Source organism: Macaca mulatta, chromosome 9 (genome assembly GCF_049350105.2).
Source record: "Macaca mulatta isolate MMU2019108-1 chromosome 9, T2T-MMU8v2.0, whole genome shotgun sequence".
Taxonomy (NCBI): domain Eukaryota; kingdom Metazoa; phylum Chordata; class Mammalia; order Primates; family Cercopithecidae; genus Macaca; species Macaca mulatta.
In genome coordinates, this window is record NC_133414.1 from 95,393,720 (window position 1) to 95,419,257 (window position 25,538).

The window sequence follows — 25,538 nt, forward strand, 5'->3', positions numbered from 1 at the left end:
CTTTTCTCTCACATCATCAGGCTGCAAATTTTCAAATCTTTTATGCTCTGCTTCCTCTTGAATGCTTTGGCACTTAATTTTTTTTTTTTTTCTGCCAGATACCCTGAATCATCTCTCTCAAGTTCAAAGTTCTGCAGGGAAAAATGCTTCCAGTCTCCCTCCATAGCAAGAGTGACCTATACTCCAATTCCCAACAAATTCCTTATCTCCATCAAGACCTCAACCTTGACTTAATTGTCCGTATCACCTTAAGCATTTTGGTCAAAACCATTCGACAAATCTCTAGGAAATTCTAAACTTTCCCAAATCTTCCTGTCTTCTTCTAAGTCCCCCAAACTCTTCCAGCCTCTGCCTGTTACCCAGTTCCAATGTTGTTTCCACATTTTTGGGTATCTTTACAGCAGCACCCCACTCTCTGCACTACCAGTTTTCTGTATTAGTCCATTCTCATGCTGCTATAAAGAAATACCTGAGACTTGGTTATTTATAAAGAAAAGAGGTTTAATTAACTCACAGTTCCACAGGGCTGGAGAGGCCTCAGGAAACTTACAATCATACTGGAAGGGGAAGTAAACACATTCTTCGAAACATGGCAGCAGGAAGGAGAAGTGCTAAGCAAAAAGGGAAAAACCCCTTATGAAACCATGATATCTTGTGAGAACTAATTCACTATCACAAGAACAGCAGGAGAGTTATCACCCCCATGATTAAATTACCTCCCACTGGATCCCTCCCACAACACATGGGGATTATGGGAATTACAATTCAAGATGATGTATGGGTGGGGACACAGTCAAACTTTATCAAAGATATAAAACAAAATTTCTCAAAACCCGCCAAAACATCTGAAAACTGATCAAATGTAACCTACATATCCTTGCACGATGTTGCTTGAAAAGGTTAAAAGACAAAATAATGTATGTAAATGTATTAGCATTTGCTGTCAATGCACTTAGAAATGTGTGTCTGAGTTTCTTTTTAGAAAGCAAAATGGTTTCATTTCAGCATAAATATGTATTCTTTTTACCCATGTAATTATAGGCAAGGAATAAAACACCATATTGAACCATGTATGTACCTGTATCTCTATGCATGTGTATGCTTAACATATTACTTCAAAGGAATAATCCACAGATATATTTATTAAATATCAGTTGAATACAATTCTGGATATATTACATGTGATGCATTAACTTTACTAAACATTTTAAGATGTTACCATACTATGTTTTCTTCTCAGTTCATGTTTAAGAATTTGAGAATTCCAAATTTTAAATAAAATTTTGGATTTTCTACATGAAGACAAAATATGAAATTGAAATAAATGGCTATGGTTCGATAATCTTGAGTCCAGAGCTAAATGCTGAATATATTAAAGTAGAAATATAAAATTGGATATTGTATATAAAGTATAATAGGATAAATAATTTCAAACAAGAAATGCCCTATAATTATGTTTGAATACTATAGATTTAGTTTTAAACCATTTTTGAAAAGGCTTTAAATTGCCCACAGTAATTCTTTATAATCTATAGGTAAAAAAACAGTATTATTATTTTACAATAATAAAGGGCAGTTATTATTCTGTTTGGCCATTGTGTATTTGCCTTATTAATTGAGAGCCTACAGAAAAAATTTTAGTAATTAAAAATTAAGCTTATATTTACAAAACTATATAAATTTATTTTGTTTATAAAATTATATAAATCTGTTTTATATTTATAAATATATAAATCTGTTATATGTTTATAAATATATAAATTTGTATATACACATCTCCTTCAGACCTATTCGAAAGAAGAATCCTGTGTATATTTGTTTTCTAGAGCTGCCATAGCAAATTACCTTAAACCTGGCGGCTTAAAAATAACAGGTATGTATTCTTTCATAGTTCTGGAGGTTAGAAGGTGCTTCCACTGAGGGCGGAGCTTCCTCTGAGGGCTCTAGGGAAGGAACTTTCCTTGCCTTTTCCAGTCTTCTGAGTCTTCTGAGGGCTCTCAGATATCCTTCTTCTGGTAGGTTTGTAACTGCTTTCTTCCTATCTCTGCCTCCTTCTTTGCATGACCTTCTTTGTGTGCTTCTGTGTCTCTGTGTCTGAATTTCCCTTTCTTACAAAGACACTAGTGATTGGATTTATGGCCCACCCTACTCCAGTATGACCTCATCTTAACTAACTACGTCTGCAAAATCTTATTTCCAAATAAGCTCACATTCTGAGATTCCAGGTGGACATGAATTTTGACAGTGGACAGAACTCTTCAACTGGGGACAGCATCTAAATGTGTACATGCGGAGTAGTCATTATTAAAACATGACTCAAAAAATCTAGTTCTACTCTCCAATCTAGTCTCTTTTCTTGAGTTCCAACAAAAGAGTTGGACTCATGAAGAATTCTGGCCCTCTCATATCTTATGTGCATCTATAAACAGGAACTTTTGAAGGGACTCCAGAAAGACCTATCCAAGAAGTGTTTGAAGGATTCCTGTGAATCAGCTCTAGAATGGAAGACAAGAAGGAAAAGGAAAGGATAGGAAACAGAATTTTAAAAAATGGCTTACCAACTTTATTCCTAGGATTCTCTTTATCTTGTGTTCTTAGTAGTATATATCAGTTCTTCAGAAATAGCTGGTGCTTGCTTTGGCAGCACATATACTAAAATTGGAACAATACAAGAAGATTAGCAGGACCCCTGTGCAAAATATAGCTGGATAATTCATTTATTGGGGTAAATATAGGTAAAATTCTATCAACTATCACAGAAGAAACAGAGAAAGCTAGTGTCTAAGTGGTAGAATTTGTTGAATAGAGAAATAAAAAGGCAATTGTGAAATTCTATATATAACCTCAAAACTTTGAGTATTCAAGTGTAACACGGAGAAGCATTTTATAGGATTATATGTGAAAATACTTAGTATTGGCTAAGAGATAAATAAAGGTCAAAAATATATGCCCTAACCACCCCCTCCCAACTATGTTTTGGTTATTTTTAATAAAAGAGTTTTCTGCATGATTTTGTTCACTAATCAGAATATGCATCAAAACTGGGCAGCAAAAACTGAACTGTGGGTGTTGAGGATGCAAATTTTTGTACAAAATATATATTATAATGGAAATTAGCAAAATGAGTTCTACATAATTTAGAGCTCCTGGCATCAAGCAAATTAACAATTACTTGAAGGAAGTAAGGATGACTAGCCTGTAAAGAAAAATTATTAAAGGAATACTTGATAGTTATTCATAAACATCTGAAGTCTGGCATCAGTTAAATGGATTAAACTTGCTCTGTACCTACAAAAAGTTCCATAATCAGTTTTCAACTTGATAAAATGTGATGGGGTATACATATTCTCATTGAAATCCCCTCTAAAGTATAATGGAGATTTTTAAACAAAATTAATGTGAAGATACTATGTAAATAATATATTTGTGTCATAAAACTTTAGAGTTGGAATAACTGTATAATTTCCATTAATTCTTCTTAAATATTAGGTTTTGGTAAAGGTATGTTATAGATTTACATGTGTAAAAACTATCCAAACTTATTTTAAACACCTCTACTATCACCTTCAGTTCTATTTATGGTCAACTTAATAGATTTATGTAGGTCCCAAGCTATTAGAGAAAATGACAAAATAATTTTTAGTTTAACTTTCCAAAACGCAGATGCTTATTGTATAAATAAAACTCTTTCCAAATGATTTGACCAGAATTCATAAAGCAGAAACATCTGTTGTTCAGACTCATCCAAACTATACCTTATTCTGTATTCTGTATTTATAAACCACAAAAGATAATGCTCACTAGTTGAAGTCTATAGACTTTCATGCATTATTTATGAAGTCAGTAAAAATTTCAAGTATTTGCATAATAATTGATGTTAGCAATAAGAATATGAGTTTATAAATAGTTTCCAAGTGCCAATAAATGCCAGTAGTGGAGATAAACAGAAAAAGGTGATTTTATCACACCTGATTTAATGCTGTTTTTCTTTTATATTTCAATAGTCAGTGGAATCTTGGCAATAACAAAGAGAGAAACAAATTTTACATTGTTAAAAATAACATTTAGATTATATTTTGTATGTGAGATATTGAGATATTGAGTATAAGAATTCTACATTTTTGAGTTAGATGAGTTTAGATATGTTTTGAATAATTTAACTTTGAGAGAATTCTGTACATTCACTAAAGGAAACATTCACATTAAATTGTGCATCTTTATCAGTTAATAAATCTAACTGATAACTTTGGAATACACCTTTTGGCAAAGCTATATTATTATGTTTTAATTGTACTGAATAGGTGTGAGAAGCATTTTGTTTACAGAGCATTTGTAAAATAAAAAGTGATTAACTGTGGATAATCTGTTTGTTTTCCTTTGAATGTGGAGATGACAGAAGTAAATATCATAGATGCCATGAGATTTTTTTTTTTTTTAATTGAAGCTAGTAAATTCTCTTTGTTTATGGGTAACCCTATATAACTGAGTAAAGTTATTCTCTGTAAATGTCATTCATATCTTTATATATTGGTCATGATTATTTATATTTGTCTTTAGTAACTTTGGTAAAAGAGGCAGTTTTAATTTAAGGAAGCCATAGACCAGGCTGCTTTAGAAATTTTATTATCCTATTAAATCTAAGAGGCCGGCCGGGCGCGGTGGCTCACGCCTGTAATCCCAGCACTTTGGGAGGCCGAGGCGGGCGGATCACAAGGTCAGGAGATCGAGACCACGGTGAAACCCCGTCTCTACTAAAAAATATAAAAAATTAGCCGGGCGCGGTTGTGGGCGCCTGTAGTCCCAGCTACTCGGGAGGCTGAGGCAGGAGAATAGCGTGAACCCGGGAGGCGGAGCTTGCAGTGAGCCGAGATCGCGCCACTGCACTCCAGCCTGGGTGACAGAGCGAGACTCCGTCTCAAAAAAAAAATAAAAATAAAAATAAAAAAATAAAAAAATAAATCTAAGAAGCCATAGGAATGATATGTGGGGCAAAATAAAAAGTTTAGTTAAATGACAAACCTTATTTGGAATATAAATAAGTTAAAAAAGTAAACAAAAAAAGGAAGAAACTATAAATAAATTACCAAAAAAAAAAAAAAAAATACACTCTTATTTTATGAAACCATGTCCTGATTCCATTTCATTAGTTGGTCCAATCTTCAACGTCTTTTGCAACTCACATTACTTGACAGGAAGCCCAAGAAAATATTTTCAGTAGAAAAAGGAATAGTCATCTGCCACTTCAAACTTGCTTCTAAAAGGGGAAATGGTTTTCCCTAGAGGTTTGCTTCTCTTTTCTCTATTTGAGCTAACACCACATCTCACTATTTTCAAAACCTATTCAAACCTTGGGAGGATCTAGGCTTTTCAAACTCTCTATACTGATGATACAGTGCATAGTTTTCCTTAAGTCAACAGCAAGAGGCGAAATAAGTAATTCACTTTTGTAGCTTCTATGTATGTTTGTCTCTCAGTATCCATAGGGGATGGATTCCAGGACCTGCTGCCCCACCTCCCATCCCCCAACAGATACCAAAATGCAGATGCTCAAATCCTTGGCCGGGCGTGGTGGCTCAAGCCTGTAATCCCTGCACTTTGGGAGGCCGAGACGGGAGGATCACGAGGTCAGGAGATCGAGACCATCCTGGCTAACATGGTGAAACCCGGTCTCCACTAAAAAATACAAAAAACTAGCCGGGCGCGGTGGCGGGCGCCTGTAGTCCCAGCTACTCGGGAGGCTGAGGCAGGAGAATGGTGTAAACCTGGGAGGCGGAGCTTGCAGTGAGCTGAGATCCGGCCACTGCACTCCAGCCTGGGCAACAGAGCGAGACTCCGTCCCAAAAAAAAAAAAAAAGGCCTAGTATTTGCATATAACCTACTTATATTCTCTCATGTATTTTAAATCCTTTTTAGATTCCTTGTAATACTTAATACAATGTAAATGCTGTACAAATTGTTGTTATGCTGTATTGCTTAGGGATAAACAGCAATAAAAATGTTTGTACATTTTTCTTGTTATTGGAATCTTTCTCAAAACCCACAGCTCAGTTTTTGCTACCCAGTTTTGAGGCATATTCTGATTAGTGAATAAAGTCAGGTAGAACACTCTCCTTTCATGCAGCCCATCCATTTTTCCTTATGAATATTTCCTATCCAAAGTTGTTAATTGAACTCGTGGATAGAGAAAGTTATATTTATCAGGAGCAAGCAAGAAAACTGTGTGTGGCAACGATGTTTCTCTAGATTTTTCTCTCAGTGTGTGTGTGTGTGTGTTTTTTTTACTTTATTTGGTGAATACTAGGCAACTCTACACCATTCCTGCCCCTAGTAATTTATGGATATCAAGACTGAAAGGAAATGAAACAAATTTATTACTTACATGGTATTATTACCTACTAAAGGGCAAAATAATCCACAACAAAAAGCCTTCAGGTTCAGTGAGAAGTGAAACCTAAGGAAGAGGCAGTGGAGTTCTGGTATTTAATGGGGTTAAGGGTTGGATCCAAGTGAGTCCCTTACCCTCAACTCCAATAGGTGAGGATTTAAATGGTTTGAACTTCCCTGCCATAGCCAAGGGAGAGGGACTCTGAGTTTTCTTACTGCTTGCCTACATGTGCGGAAAAAGAAAAAAAGGGGAAGATGGCCGAATAGGAACAGCTCCAGTCTCCAACTCCCAGCGCCAGCGACACAGAAGACCGGTGATTTCTGCATTTTCAACTGAGGTACTGGGTTCATCTCACTGGGGAGTGCCGGGCGATCGGTGCTGGTCAGCTGCTGCAGCCCGACCAGCGAGAGCTGAAGCAGGGCGAGGCATTGCCTCACCTGGGAAGCTCAAGGGGGAAGGGAATCCCTTTTCCTAGCCAGGGGAACTGAGACACACAACACCTGGAAAATCGGGTAACTCCCACCCCAATACTGAGCTTTAAGCAAACAGGCACACCAGGAGATCATATCCCACACCTGGCCGGGAGGGTCCCACACCCACAGAGCCTCCCTCATTGCTAGCACAGCAGTCTGTGATCTACCGGCAAGGCAGCAGCGAGGCTGGGGGAGGGGCACCCGCCATTGCTCAGGCTTAAGTAGGTAAACAAAACTGCTGGGAAGCTCGAACTGGGTGGAGCTCACAGCAGCTCAAGGAAACCTGCCTGTCTCTGTAGACTCCACCTCTGGGGACAGGGCACAGTAAACAATAACAAAAACAGCCGAAACCTCTGCAGACACAAACGACTCTGTCTGACAGCTTTGAAGAGAGCAGTGGATCTCCCAACACGGAGGTTGAGATCTGAGAAGGGACAGACTCCCTGCTCAAGTGGGTCCCTGACCCCTGAGTAGCCTAACTGGGAGACATCCCCCACTAGGGGCAGTCTGACACCCTACACCTCACAGGGTGGAGTACACCCCTGAGAGGAAGCTTCCAAAGCAAGAATCAGACAGGTACACTCGCTGTTCAGCAATATTCTATCTTCTGCAGCCTCTGCTGCTGATACCCAGGCAAACAGGGTCTGGAGTGGACCTCAAGCAATCTCCAACAGACCTACAGCTGACGGTCCTGACTGTTAGAAGGAAAACTATCAAACAGGAAGGACACCTACACCAAAACCCCATCAGTACATCACCATCATCAAAGACCAGAGGCAGCTAAAACCACAAAGATGGGGAAAAAGCAGGGCAGAAAAGCTGGAAATTCAAAAAATAAGAGCGCATCTCCCCCGGCAAAGGAGCGCAGCTCATCGCCAGCAACGGATCAAAGCTGGACGGAGAATGACTTTGACGAGATGAGAGAAGAAGGCTTCAGTCCATCAAACTTCTCAGAGCTAAAGGAGGAATTACGTACCCAGCGCAAAGAAACTAAAAATCTTGAAAAAAAAGTGGAAGAATTGATGGCTAGAGTAATTAATGCAGAGAAGGTCATAAACGAAATGAAAGAGATGAAAACCATGACACGAGAAATACGTGACAAATGCACAAGCTTCAGTAACCGACTCGATCAACTGGAAGAAAGAGTATCTGCGATTGAGGATCAAATGAATGAAATGAAGCGAGAAGAGAAACCAAAAGAAAAAAGAAGAAAAAGAAATGAACAAAGCCTGCAAGAAGTATGGGATTATGTAAAAAGACCAAATCTACGTCTGATTGGGGTGCCTGAAAGTGAGGGGGAAAATGGAACCAAGTTGGAAAACACTCTTCAGGATATCATCCAGGAGAACTTCCCCAACCTAGTAGGGCAGGCCAACATTCAAATCCAGGAAATACAGAGAACGCCACAAAGATACTCCTCGAGAAGAGCAACTCCAAGACACATAATTGCCAGATTCACCAAAGTTGAAATGAAGGAAAAAATCTTAAGAGCAGCCAGAGAGAAAGGTCGGGTTACCCACAAAGGGAAGCCCATCAGACTAACAGCAGATCTCTCGGCAGACTCTCTCCAAGCCAGAAGAGAGTGGGGGCCAATATTCAACATTCTTAAAGAAAAGAATTTTAAACCCAGAATTTCATATCCAGCCAAACTAAGTTTCATAAGTAAAGGAGAAATAAAATCCTTTACAGATAACAAATGCTTAGAGATTTTGTCACCACTAGGCCTGCCTTACAAGAGACCCTGAAGGAAGCACTCAACATGGAAAGGAACAACTGGTACCAGCCATTGCAAAAACATGCCAAAATGTAAAGACCATCGAGGCTAGGAAGAAACTGCATCAACTAACGAGCAAAATAACCAGTTAATATCATAATGGCAGGATCAAGTTCACACATAACAATCTTAACCTTAAATGTAAATGGACTAAATGCTCCAATTAAAAGACACAGACTGGCAAACTGGATAAAGAGTCAAGACCCATCAGTCTGCTGTATTCAGGAGACCCATCTCACACGCAGAGACATACATAGGCTCAAAATAAAGGGATGGAGGAAGATTTACCAAGCAAATGGAGAACAAAAAAAAAGCAGGGGTTGCAATACTAGTCTCTGATAAAACAGACTTTAAACCATCAAAGATCAAAAGAGACAAAGAAGGCCATTACATAATGGTAAAGGGATCAATTCAACAGGAAGAGCTAACTATCCTAAATATATATGCACCCAATACAGGAGCACCCAGATTCATCAAGCAAGTCCTTAGAGACTTACAAAGAGACTTAGACTCCCATACAATAATAATGGGAGACTTCAACACTCCACTGTCAACATTAGACAGATCAACAAGACAGAAAGTTAACAAGGATATCCAGGAATTGAACTCATCTCTGCAGCAAGCACCTAATAGACATCTATAGAATTCTCCACCCCAAATCAACAGAATATACATTCTTCTCAGCACCACATCGTACTTACTCCAAAATTGACCACGTAATTGGAAGTAAAGCACTCCTCAGCAAATGTACAAGAACAGAAATTATAACAAACTGTCTCTCAGACCACAGTGCAATCAAACTAGAACTCAGGACTAAGAAACTCAATCAAAACCGCTCAACTACATGGAAACTGAACTACCTGCTCCTGAATGACTACTGGGTACATAACGAAATGAAGGCAGAAATAAAGATGTTCTTTGAAACCAATGAGAACACAGATACAACATACCAGAATCTCTGGGACACATTTAAAGCAGTGTGTAGAGGGAAATTTATAGCACTAAATGCCCACAAGAGAAAGCAGGAAAGATCTAAAATTGACACTGTAACATCACAATTAAAAGAACTAGAGAAGCAAGAACAAACACATTCGAAAGCTAGCAGAAGGCAAGAAATAACTAAGATCAGAGCAGAACTGAAGGAGATAGAGACACAAAAAACCCTCCAAAAAATCAGTGAATCCAGGAGTTGGTTTTTTGAAAAGATCAACAAAATTGACAGACCACTAGCAAGACTAATAAAGAAGAAAAGAGAGAAGAATCAAATCGACGCAATTAAAAATGATAAAGGGGATATCACCACCAACCCCACAGAAATACAAACTACCATCAGAGAATACTATAAACACCTCTACGCAAATAAACTGGAAAATCTAGAAGAAATGGATAATTTCCTGGACACTTACACTCTTCCAAGACTAAACCAGGAAGAAGTTGAATCCCTGAATAGACCAATAGCAGGCTCTGAAATTGAGGCAATAATTAATAGCCTACCAACCAAAAAAAGTCCAGGACCAGATGGATTCACAGCTGAATTCTACCAGAGGTACAAGGAGGAGTTGGTACCATTCCTTCTGAAACTATTCCAATCAATAGAAAAAGAGGGAATCCTCCCTAACTCATTTTATGAGGCCAACATCATCCTGATACCAAAGCCTGGCAGAGACACAACAAAAAAAGAGAATTTTAGACCAATATCCCTGATGAACATCGATGCAAAAATCCTCAGTAAAATACTGGCAAACTAGATTCAGCAACACATCAAAAAGCTTATCCACCATGATCAAGTGGGCTTCATCCCTGGGATGCAAGGCTGGTTCAACATTCGCAAATCAATAAACATAATCCAGCATATAAACAGAACCAAAGACAAGAACCACATGATTATCTCAATAGATGCAGAAAAGGCTTTTGACAAAATTCAACAGCCCTTCATGCTAAAAACGCTCAATAAATTCGGTATTGATGGAACGTACCTCAAAATAATAAGAGCTATTTATGACAAACCCACAGCCAATATCATACTGAATGGGCAAAAACTGGAAAAATTCCCTTTGAAAACTGGCACATGACAGGGATGCCCTCTCTCACCACTCCTATTCAACATAGTGTTGGAAGTTCTGGCTAGGGCAATTAGGCAAGAGAAAGAAATCAAGGGTATTCAGTTAGGAAAAGAAGAAGTCAAATTGTCCCTGTTTGCAGATGACAGGATTGTATATTTAGAAAACCCCATTGTCTCAGCCCAAAATCTCCTTAAGCTGATAAGCAACTTCAGCAAAGTCTCAGGATACAAAATTAATGTGCAAAAATCACAAGCATTCTTATACACCAGTAACAGACAAACACAGAGCCAAATCATGAATGAACTTCCATTCGCAATTGCTTCAAAGAGAATAAAATACCTAGGAATCCAACTTACAAGGGATGTAAAGGACCTCTTCAAGGAGAACTACAAACCACTGCTCAGTGAAATAAAAGAGGACACAAACAAATGGAAGAACATACCATGCTCATGGATAGGAAGAATCAATATCGTGAAAATGGCCATACTGCCCAAGGTAATTTATAGATTCAATGCCATCCCCATCAAGCTACCAATGAGTTTCTTCACAGAATTGGAAAAAACTGCTTTAAAGTTTATATGGAACCAAAAAAGAGCCCACATCTCCAAGACAATCCTAAGTCAAAAGAACAAAGCTGGAGGCATCACGCTACCTGACTTCAAACTATACTACAAGGCTACAGTAACCAAAACAGCATGGTACTGGTACCAAAACAGAAATATAGACCAATGGAACAGAACAGAGTCCTCAGAAATAATACCACACATCTACAGCCATCTGATCTTTGACAAACCTAAGAGAAACAAGAAATGGGGAAAGAATTCCCTATTTAATAAATGGTGCTGGGAAAATTGGCTAGCCATAAGTAGAAAGCTGAAACTGGATCCTTTCCTTACTCCTTATACGAAAATTAATTCAAGATGGATAGAGACTTAAATGTTAGACCTAATACCATAAAAATCCTAGAGGAAAACCTAGGTAGTACCATTCAGGACATAGGCATGGGCAAAGACTTCATGGCTAAAACACCAAAAGCAACGGCAGCAAAAGCCAAAATTGACAAATGGGATCTCATTAAACTAAAGAGCTTCTGCACAGCAAAAGAAACTACCATCAGAGTGAACAGGCAACCTACAGAATGGGAGAAAATTTTTGCAATCTACTCATCTGACAAAGGGCTAATATCCAGAACCTACAAAGAACTCAAACACATTTACAAGAAAAAAACAAACAACCCCATCAAAAAGTGGGCAAAGGATATGAACAGACATTTCTCAAAAGAAGACATTCATACAGCCAACAGACACATGAAAAAATGCTTATCATCACTGGCCATCAGAGAAATGCAAATCAAAACCACAATGAGATACCATCTCACACCAGTTAGAATGGCAATCATTAAAAAGTCAGGAAACAACAGGTGCTGGAGAGGATGTGGAGAAATAGGAACACTTTTACACTGTTGGTGGGATTGTAAACTAGTTCAACCATTATGGAAAACAGTATGGCGATTCCTCAAGGATCTAGAACTAGATGTACCATATGACCCAGCCATCCCATTACTGGGTATATAACCAAAGGATTATAAATTATGCTGCTATAAAGACACATGCACACGTATGTTTATAGCGGCACTATTCACAATAGCAAAGACTTGGAATCAACCCAAATGTCCATCAGTGACAGATTGGATTAAGAAAATGTGGCACATATACACCATGGAATACAATGCAGCCATAAAAAAGGATGAGTTTGTGTACTTTGTAGGGACATGGATGCAGCTGAAACCATCATTCTTAGCAAACTATCACAAGAACAGAAAACCAAACACCGCATGTTCTCACTCATAGGTGGGAACTGAACAATGAGATCACTTGGACTCAGGAAGGGGAACATCACACACCGGGGCCTATCATGGGGAGGGGGGAGGGGGGAGGGATTGCATTGGGAGTTATACCTGATGTAAATGAGGAGTTGATGGGTGCTGACGAGTTGATGGGTGCAGCACACCAACATGGCACAAGTATACATATGTAACAAACGTGCACGTTATGCACATGTACCCTAGAACTTAAAGTATAATAATAATAAATAAATTAAATAAATAAATAAATAAATAAAATAAAATAAATAAAAATAAATAAATAAAAATTCAAAAAAAAAAAAAAAGAAAAAAAGGGGAGGAGGAGGCCTTCAAAGTGGTTGGCAGTTAACAGTACCAATAGAGTGAAACTCTTTATCACGCTTTGAGAGAAACTTTGAGAAATAAAAATAGGAGATGTAGTCCACAGACACTTAGGAAATTCACATTGTGTCCGAAAGACTTAGCATCCATTCATCTAGAAGTTGAAGAAAAATAGAAACTGGGTTTGACTAAATGACAGTATGACTGCTATATATAAGACATTTTCTAGCCTTTCAGAGAAGAAAGTTAAGAGTACATGAAAAGATTATTACTGTCCCTGTTTGCCTTTGAAGATTACAGAGGATTACAGTCAGCATGCAGAGGCAATATTGTTGTAACTTACAGTTTTAACAATGAATTCTGTTGCTAGAATTTCCTTTTATTAATGTTTTCCTTTTATTAATGTTTTCCATAAGAGAATTCCTACAGTTCTGATTATTGTTTCCAGCATGGACCTTAGAACCTCATGTTTCCATTAGGTTCTTCTTAATTATGTACACTAGGAGGAAATGGAGGGAATTTCATTATTCTATTCTAAAACTTACCCCCTCCCAATTTAAAAATGGAATGTTTGAATACTGGTATGTAAACGATTCATGATACTTTCAGCCTCAGTTACTTGGGAAAATAATAAAACGCTCAGTCATCTAAGGCATGATTAATGAATGCCCTTGAACTTAGCTTCTTCTCTTCCTTCCTCTGATTACTTTCCTTTGTGTGTGTCACAGCTCCTGATGAACACAGACAATAGATAAGACAACCACATTAATGTTTCAAAACACTTTATAATTTGTTTAAAATTACAGTTTGAAGTTAAGTTGGGGAACCAGATGCCCTTTTACACGGGGAAGTAATAAATGGTATGCTTTAATTATGTATGTGGCCCAATTATCATGAGTAATAAGCGAAGCAGTATTTTTAAAGGTTAGAGAAGTTCTGTATATATCAGAGTGGAGAAACTTTAACATTCTAAAACTGAATAAAATATTTTCTTAAGAAAGATTTTACAACATATGGGATATCTGTAGGAAAAAAATTGAGTAATATACTTTTTCAAGATTTTATTTAAGGATATTTCTTTCCACATTAGGTAGTTCACAGATAATACTGGTTTTGTTTACAAAGTCTTTCTTGTCAAATCGAAATTCATACAGAAATTCATGTGAAATATTGATTGGCTATCCTTTTACAATTTACTTGATAAACTCTAAGTAGCCCAGAATTCAAGCCTAGAGGACTCTGACCAGTATTATCTTCATCTTTTAAGCTAAGAAATAATATTCCAAACCTATTTCTTAGATTGTTACTACCATTTGACCCTTTATAAGCTGTTATGTTTCAATTTATTCAAATAACATATAATTGTCCAATAAGTTTGGATTGCCTCAGTAACAGATCAGTAACAGTAAAAGGTTAATGGACCTTAAAAAGGAAAGAAATCCTATCATGTGCAACAACACGTATGAACCTGGGAGACTTTATGTCAAGTGAAATACGCCAGGCACTTAAAAGACAACATGACATAATCTCACTTATATGTAGCATTTAAATAAGTAAAACTCATAGATACAGAGAGTTAATTGGTAGTCATCAGAAGCTAGGGCATGGGGAAATTGAAGAGATGTTGGTCAAAAGACACAAAATTCTAGTTAGCCAGGAGGAGTAAGTTTGAAAAATTGATTGCACATCATGGTGACTATGGTGGATAAAAATACATTTATATTTGAAAATTGCCAATAGAGTAGATTTTAAGTATTCTCACCACACACAGAGACAAAATAGTAAGTAGGTGAAGATGTTGTAGAGGCCCATATTCGGGCTCATGTACCTGATGCTCAGTTGAAGCCAAACACTAACACACCAATGTCTGGGGATAGATAAAAGTGTATTCCATTTGGCCAAAGTGGGAACGGGGCAAGATCTCTCAGATAAGTCTTAACAATAAGACAAAGCAGAGAGGTTTTTGTTTGTTTTTGTTGTTGTTGTTGTTGTTTGCAGCTAGAGAGTAAGAGGGGGAGTTTTAGGGAACCAATGGGAAAGTTTGTGTTTCTTTAATCTCTGATAACATCATGAACAACCAGACTTCTGGGCCTCAGCAGTTAGTTGCAACATCCTTATAGGCATTCATTCCTTCTGCATATGTTTTTTGTTACCTTGAATTTATCTTCTCCTGCTTGACAAAGAAACAGTACAACAGCAGTTTGCAATTGTATTGTGAGAACAAGGCATGTTGGCTTCTGTGCAAGCAAGCAACAGCCTAATCCGACTTCGTTTTTTTGTTGTTGTTGTTATCTCAGTCACTAAAAATACTAAGGTACTGAAATCTAAAGGGACCCAATTACAAGGTAATGCACATATTAAATATGCATATGTTAAATAGCTTGATTTAGCCATTGAAAAATGTATGTATACTTTAAGACATCATGTAGTACATCTTAAATATGTATAATTTATTTGTCAATTAACAAATAATTCAAAAAGAAAAAAACATTAATAGGAAGACTCACAAAGATGAGATAACAGGAAATGATAAAGAAAGAAGAGGAAAAAGGTCAATACAGTTTCAAAGAATGAAACATAAACAGAATCAACAGTGGTATTTTTGATATGATCTTGAAAGTTAGCAAAGGAAAAAAATTACACGAACAATCTAGTTTTATAAATATTGATCTAGAGACACAACAGACAATAGTTCAGACTATGTTTGAATATAAGAGAATGTAGTTAAATATCAGTTTGGAAACTTCATTTGGAAAATATTAACATATAGTGAATAGTTCCACACTTTCATAACAGAAAATTTATCTAGATGAAAAATATAGACAGAAAGCAGCCAAAAACTAGTATTTGAACTTTTTGTAGTATCATTACAACTAATGTTTTGTGTACTAGTTTGTTTTTGGAAATGCTGGGCCTAAGAATCAAAGGAGAAACATATGAAGCCTTTTTACTTTTAAGCCAGGTGAGAAAATAAAATCTGCCTTTTACTTTCTCATGAGTCCCAAAAGGGGTGAGAATTTAAAAAAAGAAAATGAGAGACCTGATCATCAGAGCATATACAGTGTTGTGAAGGTAGATGTAGTAAGATATATTATCATCTAAAAAAGCACTGAAGAAACTGAAATGCAACCTGCTGATGAAGATACGTATGGAAAAGAGATATGAAATAAGTGCTTTTGGAAAAGAAGATAACAATAAAAGGATTTCTGTGAAAAGACTAAAAACACAAAGTCAAATAAAATACTTGACAGAATTTAAATAATAGACACCAGCTGCATGGGTTTTAAGATTTTGGTGAAGGAAAAATGTAAGAAAATATTTAAAAATTAGATTCTAGAAAAGTAAGAAATATACAGACATTCAGCAATATCTAATGATTTAATTTCACAGAAAAAAATTAGACATTTATTAGAAACTGTGTTTATAAGGAAACCACAGAATGAGAAGAATCCTTAACCCTACTCAACTTTAACAATTATGATACATCGAATTAACTTTTGATGGCAAAAGTGATGATGACATTTTTTTTTAAAGTAACCTAGCCTAAAGTACACTCTTAACCACTATCATTTGGACAATTTTTAAAAAGCTCTTGTGTTGTGTCCAGTAGCAAGCTCATAAGTGGAAACTTATTGGGCATTCAGGAGCAAACTGGTGATATGGAATTGGATTCTCTTTTTTTCTGTTTTTATTCTCAACAAAATTTTACTTCTACCTCCTACTAAGAAAGATCTGCTTCTCTTCATTTCCTGTATAGTTTGGTATGTGAATAAAATATGAAAACAAAAACAAAATAAAAGATAGGTAAATTTTACATACACTTTCATAGCATTTATGGATAAAAAAATAAAGAAAAGAAAAAAATTACAAGCAAAACAATTGAGAAGTGAAAAGTCAAGGGCTTTGATTCAGAGAAGCAGAATGCTGGGTGAGAATCCTCATGACATATGAAAAGATGGAACCCAGGACACACAGAAGATAATTGGCAATTGAGAAAAGGAGAAACATCTCCATGGAAACAGTAGAGAATGATTTTTTCATTGACCTTAGGAGAAAGAAATCTATCTTAATTTTGTCAGATTAAGTAAGGATTTCTGTGGCCATATAAAAATGTGTAATACAATATAAGAAAGTACTTTCCTCACATGTAGTTAAAGATGGACAATTGTTCTGATAAAAAATATGCTTAGAGCTAATCTTGCTGCCAGAGTTTATGAAAATAAATAGAATGGTCCTATTAAATGCCAGGTACTAGACTAGACCAAGGTGCTCATGCCATCACTGGCAAATAGTAAGCTCACAGTCATCTTGAATAACTGCAATATTAATAGATGTTTCAGGAAAAACTGTATAATTTAGAGCAATGGATAAACGTGTAATGGTATGACAAGTTTCTGTGCTAGTTTATGAGTGTTTTAGATTAAAGAGAGTTAGGTCAGTCTGCCAGGTACTCCCACAGTTGAAACTGTATGAAATTAAAATACTCAGATTTCAGAAGAAAATGTGTACAGCGAGATGTGATTTACAGAATAAAATCTTTCTATTTGAAGGAATATATAGTGGGAATGCCTAGAAAATGGTCTGGAAAGAATGATAATAAATTGATCCAATTCTTTATCTGGCTACTCCAGGTCAGGGAGTATGAATCATCCGTGAGTGTGTCTACAAAGAGCAAAAGGAGGGTAACACTATGGGGACTCTTGTATGTGCCATGCACACTATAGTCTATGTGAAAGCTGCTCCCCGGAATCATGTAGTGTACAATCTTCCCTTTGGCAATGGGATGGGTAATGGTTATGATGTGAAGCAAACTCTTTGTTTATACTCTCTATACATTACTTTTTGTTTTTATAGCAAGATTTTTTTCAGATACCAATTTTATAATGAGTGAGAATGCTAATGAGGGACAGAAATACCAGGTAAATATTCCCCTACTTCTTGTTTGTTGCAGAGTGTTACCGTATTACGTAGACATCTTGAATTAGTTTTAAAAAGAATGAAGTTTTTTTTTCTTCTCACAATGCTATTATTTCAAGGAGGAAGACATGTGAAGACTGTGTATGTAGATTCAATAAGATTTTAAACACATGCATGTAAACTTGGCCTGCAAGAGGCACTTGGATCTAGAGAGGCTGGCAGCATATAGCAGAACTTTATCATTGCTTAGAGCTCTGATACAGAAATTATGAGCTGCGAGAAGAAACAATGGTGAGCTGATGTAAGTGAGAGCAGCCAGGTTAATTAATTAGGACTCTCAGTAAACACTAGAACAAAAATAAAGAACACAGGAATCCACTAGAACAAAATAGAAGCCAAGGAGTCATTACCCACCCATAGACCCAATAACAATAGATGATCAATTTTGATAAGAAAATTAGAAGCAGGAGAGAAGTTAGCATTTTATGAAAAACAAAGAGCTTGTAGTCAGTCCGACAGATGGATGTTTAATTCTTGAATCCTCTATTTACAGGTGCTACTATAACTTCCTCTGTGAATTTGTTTCCATATAAGGGATATAATAACTATTATTTTATACAGATATTTTGTTGTGTTGTTGATACGTTTGTGTGAGTTACTTGAATACTATATCTAAGTGCCTAGTATATTTTCTGGCACACAGATGTTTATTAAAGGGTGGGCCTCTATCTCTACCAACATCTAATATGAAAAAAATTCCCATTTCCAAAGGTCTTCAGAAGATGAGTATGAACTCATCTTAGAGTTGAAGAATATATCAGAGAGGAACAGGTATGAAAGAGATTCCAATCTATGTATTTCATGTAAAAAGATATTTAATATAGGGACTAAGAAGGAGACTTATCTCCTGATTAGATGGTGTGCATAGGCAAAGAAAGGAAAAAACAATTGCCGCTATTTTCACAAAGGCAGAAAATGCAATAATTATGGAAAAGTTGCTAACAATGATTTCAGATGCTTGTCAAACTTAAACAGGAGGTCACCAGAAAAAAGCTCTAAACCTCTTCTTTATGCCATCCACATCTTACACTCATGGCCTTATTTAGCATAATTTCACCTGGAGCTCTCTTGTACTGAGATCCTAGAAAATGTAGTGTCTAGGTTTCTCCTTTGTAATTTAAAGAATACTTCAGAAGTTGGAAGATCCTAGAAAATGTAGTGTCTAGGTTTCTCCTTTGTAATTTAAAGAATACTTCAGAAGTTGGAAGATGAGTAGATAACAGGAAACCTTTTACAGGATTCAACTTGATGAATTTAGATATAATAAATAATGATATTTCCTAACCACAAGTCGGGTTTTTTAACTACAGAAAGCCAACACACTGGGTTTTCCCTTCTTACTACCCACTGTAGTTACAGTTAATAAATGTTGTAGTCTTTATTACTTGATTTTCTTACAAGACATTTACACTTAGTGCAGACAGATAGTAGATCTGTGTATTTTAATCATGTTTTAAGCATCCAGAACTTCAGTTAATCAAATAAATAAATATTTTTTTTCTTAAAAATGAAACAATCTGCACATATACAACTCCACTCTGAAGAAAGGCAATTATTTACATAATTATAGGAATTTCTGCATAATTATGTAAATAATTGCCTTTCTTCAGAGTGGAGTTGTATATGTGCAGATTGTTTCATTTTAAGAAAAACAAATAGTATTTGTTATAATAAAAAAGACTTTATATATATAAAACCTTTAAGGCTTTTTGTTTTTTTAAGAAAAGACGACTATCCCTCCAAAAGTAGCACATAGTTTCTACCTGTTGTATAACCAACACTTTATGAATTTATGGATTTAATCCACTGTTTATCCCCAAGATTTCTGTGATCCCAAGTCCAATATAGTCAAGGCTGAAGATCAAAGTACTTACACTTTACCCTCACTACACCCCTTGCTTTTTATACCCCACCAAATACCACGTCCCAAAAGTTGCTGTAAGAAGAATAATTTACCTACATACATGACCATTAGGATTCAGCCTTGAAGCAGACATGCAAGAAAATACAATATTCCATCCTATGGCAACTTTTCTTTACTTGTACACTAATTATTTAATTATACACTAATATTTTTAATTATATGCTAATATTTATCAGGGATCCATTATAAAATATGCTATTAATTCTCTTGATGGTGGGAGCAGATAGGAATATATGGTTTCATCTCTTGAACCTCCTCTGTGCTCTCTTATCTCAAGTTTATTTCATTAGTCAATTAATCTTCTGTTACTGTGTCTCTAGGTCCCCCTACCTTTCCCTGTCTCTCAATCACTGTGGTTTATTATTCCTTATCACTCTCATAATACATGACAGAAGCTATGTTTCCTCACTAAGACATATCCTGGGAAGTCAATAAATACACATTAAGAAGACAAGATTTCTCAACTTTGTTAAGATATGGATTTCTATCATTAATAACGCTGATTTAGCAAACATTTATTGACACCCAATATTTCTAACTTAATTCATCTCAATGAATTCTGTGGCAACAATTTGGTGTCTGAATAACTTATTGAACTTGCAACAGGTGGTGAATCATTAATGGCAACGTCAAGACGTAAACGTCGCTCCACTGGTTTACCCAAGGCTGCTGTCACATACCAAGCTAGAGTTCAGTTAGAAACTTGCAGATCAGTAACTCCAGAACACTGGCCAGAGGGTCAGAAGAGCTGACTCATGGACATTCTCATTGTAGATAAAGGATTCATAGGATTTAATGGTGGTTCTTATGTCTTTTATTTCTAAAAATTAGCAGTTCCAGCAGTCTCATGATTTAGGTAAAGTTGCTGTTGATTGGGGTAGAATAGTAGAAGCATATTAATAAAAACATCTTTTGAAATTATAAAGTATTCTTTGCGCTGCTGAAGTGATTCATGAATGAGAAAATTTGGATTACTAAACATTAATATTTTTTCTAGCTCTCATACCTAGATGAGTCTCAGAAAGGACGGAGTGAAAAGAGATGAGAATGTAACCCCCTCTTAGCAAATGATCAGGCGATTGTGTATTGTTCAATGATTAATTGATATTTTAAAAGGTTTTCAGGAAGACACAGACACTTTTTGTGAATTATGTTCTTAATTCTATAGACACAGCTACTAAAGCGAGAGGGCTTCTTAGTAACAAATTATTTTTACAGTCATCAAAGAGAGGTTAAAATAAGAGAGTAAGATACCTAAGGCCACATGGAGAGTAAATGTCACAGCTGAAAATTTGGCAATGGTTTTGTGATTCTCATCATTTTTTGTTTTGTTTTATCTTGTCTTTTAATATAGACTTCTCTGAATTATTTTACTTCTGACATAGAGTAATATTAGACTAGGCCTTTATTTTTACAAAGTGTAATATTTGTGTTGTTTAATAAATAGGTAGATAAATAAATATGGACCAAAATAGTGAGTAGTTATCATAAATGCTTACATATATAGAAAATTGTTTTTTAATGGATAACCTATATAAAATATTTTTTAATAAACATGTATGGTTCAAGAAGGGCATTTTACATTAAATGTTCAATGCCATTTGAAGAAATTGATTCTCTAAAAGAATATCCACAAAATTTGATACCACATTAAAAAATGTGCCAAATAAATATATTTAGAATCCTCTAGAATTTATGTATTGATTGATGAAATCATAAGGAAAATAATTTTCATATGTAATTTATTAAATGATAAGTGACTTGTCATTTTATTTACTTGGGAAATAGCATAATAAAGTTTTTAGGAGGTTTTCCTCTTGCTGGTAATTTTTGAGGTTGAAAAACTTGACCCAGTTTTGAAAATATTTTACGTCCTACCCAAAAGCCACCTGCAAACAGCTTATTTGCATAAGCATTAAACACAAGGGCTTTCATGTTCCTTTTACTTATTAGTGGGATAACAAACCTCCGTTCATTAAGCACAGCATCGTTTTTGTTGTGAATGAAAAATCAGCCAACTTTATGCCACATCTGGCTGCTAATCTATAAGCTTTGAATAAACAGTAGATAGGCAATTGCCAGCATCCATTCTCTTAAATAACGTGATTTTTTTTTTCTCCCCAGTCAAAATGCCATTTACTATAATTTCATTTCATTTTTCAAAACAACCAAGACTTTAAAAAGAGATCAGGTTTTATGTTGCAGGATGGAAAACATGTGTTAGATAATCTAAGGATAAATCTATTCGTAGTTCATATGCTAAATCTCTCAATGTCCAGTTGCCCATAAAAGTTCAAATAGTCACTACAGACAGAATACTTTCACTGTATCAAAAACTGGCATTTGCATTGAAAAAGCATTTCTACTCATTTTTGAGAAACCAGTAGCAAAGTTATTAATTTTATGAAAAATCTAGAATCAATCTCAGTGAATAACTTAATGGGTTTTTCGCTGGGCAAAAAGATGAGGGCAGTAACTGCAATAGCTACAAAACATGGCATTTAAAACACTTATTTAAATGCAAAATAACAACTACAGCATCCATAAAATTCAAAGCCCAGCATTACCATTTTTTTCCCCACTGCTTCCAAATGAACCTCATTCTCCTTACTTTAAATCTTCAGAACAGTTGCCTATTAATAGAATTATTAGTCAGACATTTGGGAATATCTTTCAGTGTAGCCGTATGAAAATCTACCAGAGCACACATAAGAAACTCTTTCGGTAATGGAACAGACAGCTATGCCTCATTAAAATGCTTCACCAGATAAACTATAAGAAGACTATTTCTTCTCATAATTTGTTACTTTTTATTAATGAAACCTCCCAATATGATGTCCCTCCCTTTTTTTATTAACAGCAATATCAAATGTTGTCCCCAGATTTATGCATATTGGGTTCTTTTCTTATCTTTCTTAAACTTCAAGTTTATTTAGCCCCCTGTGTCAACTAACATTTTGCTGAATCTTTATACATATTTACCCTATGTATTATTCGCAGCTTTAAAATTCCTATTTTTTCATTGATATTAACTCCTCTTCTAAACTATTTTTCTATATATAATTTATACATATATAGAATGGATACAGAATTTCCTTATATCTCAGATTTTTGTTTATTCCCTATTAAATGATGAGTATCCCCAAATTATAGAAGAATAGTTAAGTCTTTGCAGGATTTAATAAAATGTAGCCAGACAAGTTCTGTGACTCTCCAACCTTCATTGACCTCAATTACCTGTACCCTTATGTAAAGAGAGGACTAGGCATTCTAAGAATTATACAGACGGCGAATTAGTTGCCTAAGTGAGAGTGCTTTCAATTATTTTCTCTACTAAACTTGCTTCCAAATAGGAAGAGCGCTCAAAAAGACTGGGGGCAACTTCGAGAAGGAAAGAATGGGATATCCCGTTTGTGCTGGCACTCAGCATTGCACCCATCCTGCAATGGAACCATGATGAGAAAGTTTGGGGAAAGTTTGATAGGTGTCCTCAAGAGATTCAATATGAAGTTAAACATGGCCCGTTGTTACCTGCTTCTTGCTTTCAAAATTCTAAAGGCTACATGCTCATTGAGGCAACTTTTGATGGCAAGATGGGGAAAGAGAAAAGCTGCCAGATTATTCTTCCCACTTTAGATGAGTGAATATGCTATATATAGGCCAAGTGCATGCCACAGAAGATGTAAGAGGCTTTGGGTATCCACTGGCAAGTGTTTGCAAGAACTCAGCAGGAGAAGAAATTACTCAGGTTAACAAATAGGTAGCACATAGTTACAAAGAACTTACAAATTCACTTCCTGACAGAAGCATATGGTTTCCTGCCTCTCAATAGAAATAAAGATCAGATTATTTAAAAAAAAAAAAAAAAAAAAAAAAAAGCTTTTCTCTTTTCTTTTAATTCTTCCTGGTACAATTCTTGTTTTCGCCATTACAATCCTAACAGAGCCATAAACAAAAGAGGAAAATTTGGATAAACAACCACAGGTCTTCCTGTTACATTTCAGTTCTGAACTGGGGTGAGGAACAGGTAGGGAAAATGTTTTAATTTGATTGCAAAATTGTAGTTTTAATTTACATGCAACTAGACCTTTTTAAAACCTGAAAGTAAGTCTAATTTACCAAAAATAGATTTATTGTCTTTCAATTTTGTTGAAACTGTGTTTGGAAATTGCTAGATTGCTGGGGATTGGCTGGAGTTATTGTCAAGTGATGGGAAAAAGAGATTCCAATGAGCATATTTCAAGGTAGTGATGGGAGGGAACAAAACAAGGTATTTCTTCATTTACACCAATAAGTATAACCAACAAATTTGACTGATAAACCTGTTACAGATAATTATAAAAATAAAACAACTAAATGTATCAAGGTGATTGATTGGATTAGTATATTGCATATTCAAGCAGTGATTCATGTCTGCAGAAACCCATCCCCCAAAAAATCTAATCAAACAGTTAATGTGCATCCACGTATTAGATTTAATTGTACACCAGACTAAAATCAGGCATAACTGGATAATAGAGGCACTTTTGATAACAAGATACCATGAGTTGAGACAGTGTGAACCATCAAAACCAATGTAAAAGCTGATTCCTATTTATCACGCTATCATTATATATATGTGGGCTCTATGGTTAAAATTTGAAAAGAGGATAATACTACCAATACTGCTACTGCTAATACTTATAACATTTAATAGCCTAGGATATTGCTGTACATTACTAAAGACTTTATAAACACTGTGCACTTCATCACACTAAATTTATTAATTTTTTTCTTCAGTAACAAATTAATCTTAGCTTACAGATAATTTATTCATCATCTTGGCTGAATGTTCTACTTGATGTTTAATGATATGTCCCATTGTTGTTAATTAGTGCAATTCCTATATCCTTTGCTTTGTGTGTGTAGCAACTCTGCAGGATATATGTAGCTTTGTTCATTCACTATCCTGGTGAAAAATTGGAGACCTTGTTCCAAATGAAGATTATTTGTTTTTGTAACTGCTGGTAAAGAGTATACATTTTTACAGTTACAACCAAATTCCTTTTTAGGGCTCCTCTCCTCAATTTAGAATCCGTGCTCATTAGACAGGAGTGACAAGGGAGGTTTTATTCAGATTTCTCATGATTTAAATCAGAGCTTTGTGAGTTTTGACATAATTACTCTCTGGTTTGTTTTTAATAACTTTTCTCTGTGGATCCATTGGCAACCCAAGTCTAGTGCAAACCAGAAGTGAGGCAGTTTTAGCAGAGGCAGAGGTGTGCATTTTGGTTAGTATCTTATTAAACTCATACCTTGCATTTTCTACCAATGTTAGATTTTGAATCTCGATTTTGTGATGTCATGTATTTAGTTATTAAAATTATGTTTAAGTATAACAAAGTATCTAGACTTTAATAGAAACTTAATAAATACAGTTTTATGTTTGGGGATTAAAATATTATGAGCTTTCTCTTTTTAATTATAGCATATTTGGTGTGTAGGTTAAGGACAATCAGAACTAACACAAGGGGTAAAAAGCATATCTAAAAATCAATTAAATGAACTAATTTCTGTGCTTGAAAATTTAATGAATCCTTTAAGAATTTCCAGAGCTATAATGGCCCTTGGAGTGAAATTCTGAAGTCATTTCTCATTGGTATATATGTCTTAACTTATTAATATTTCAGAGAACTATGCTGCTAAGCTCTAGGTTTCTCTATAGATTTTAAAATTTTGTTCATTAATAAAATATTTTATCTGACTAGTAAACCAAAA

General features: G+C 35.5%; 1 protein-coding gene and 1 pseudogene across 1 annotated transcript in view; both read left to right on the forward strand.

Moving 5' to 3' along the window:
- The window catches only part of PCDH15 (protocadherin related 15), a 990,428-nt gene that overhangs the window by 362,642 nt on the left and 602,248 nt on the right, over positions 1-25,538 (forward strand). The window lies entirely within an intron of this gene.
- On the forward strand, positions 2,629-2,721 carry LOC114670194 (U6 spliceosomal RNA; annotated as a pseudogene).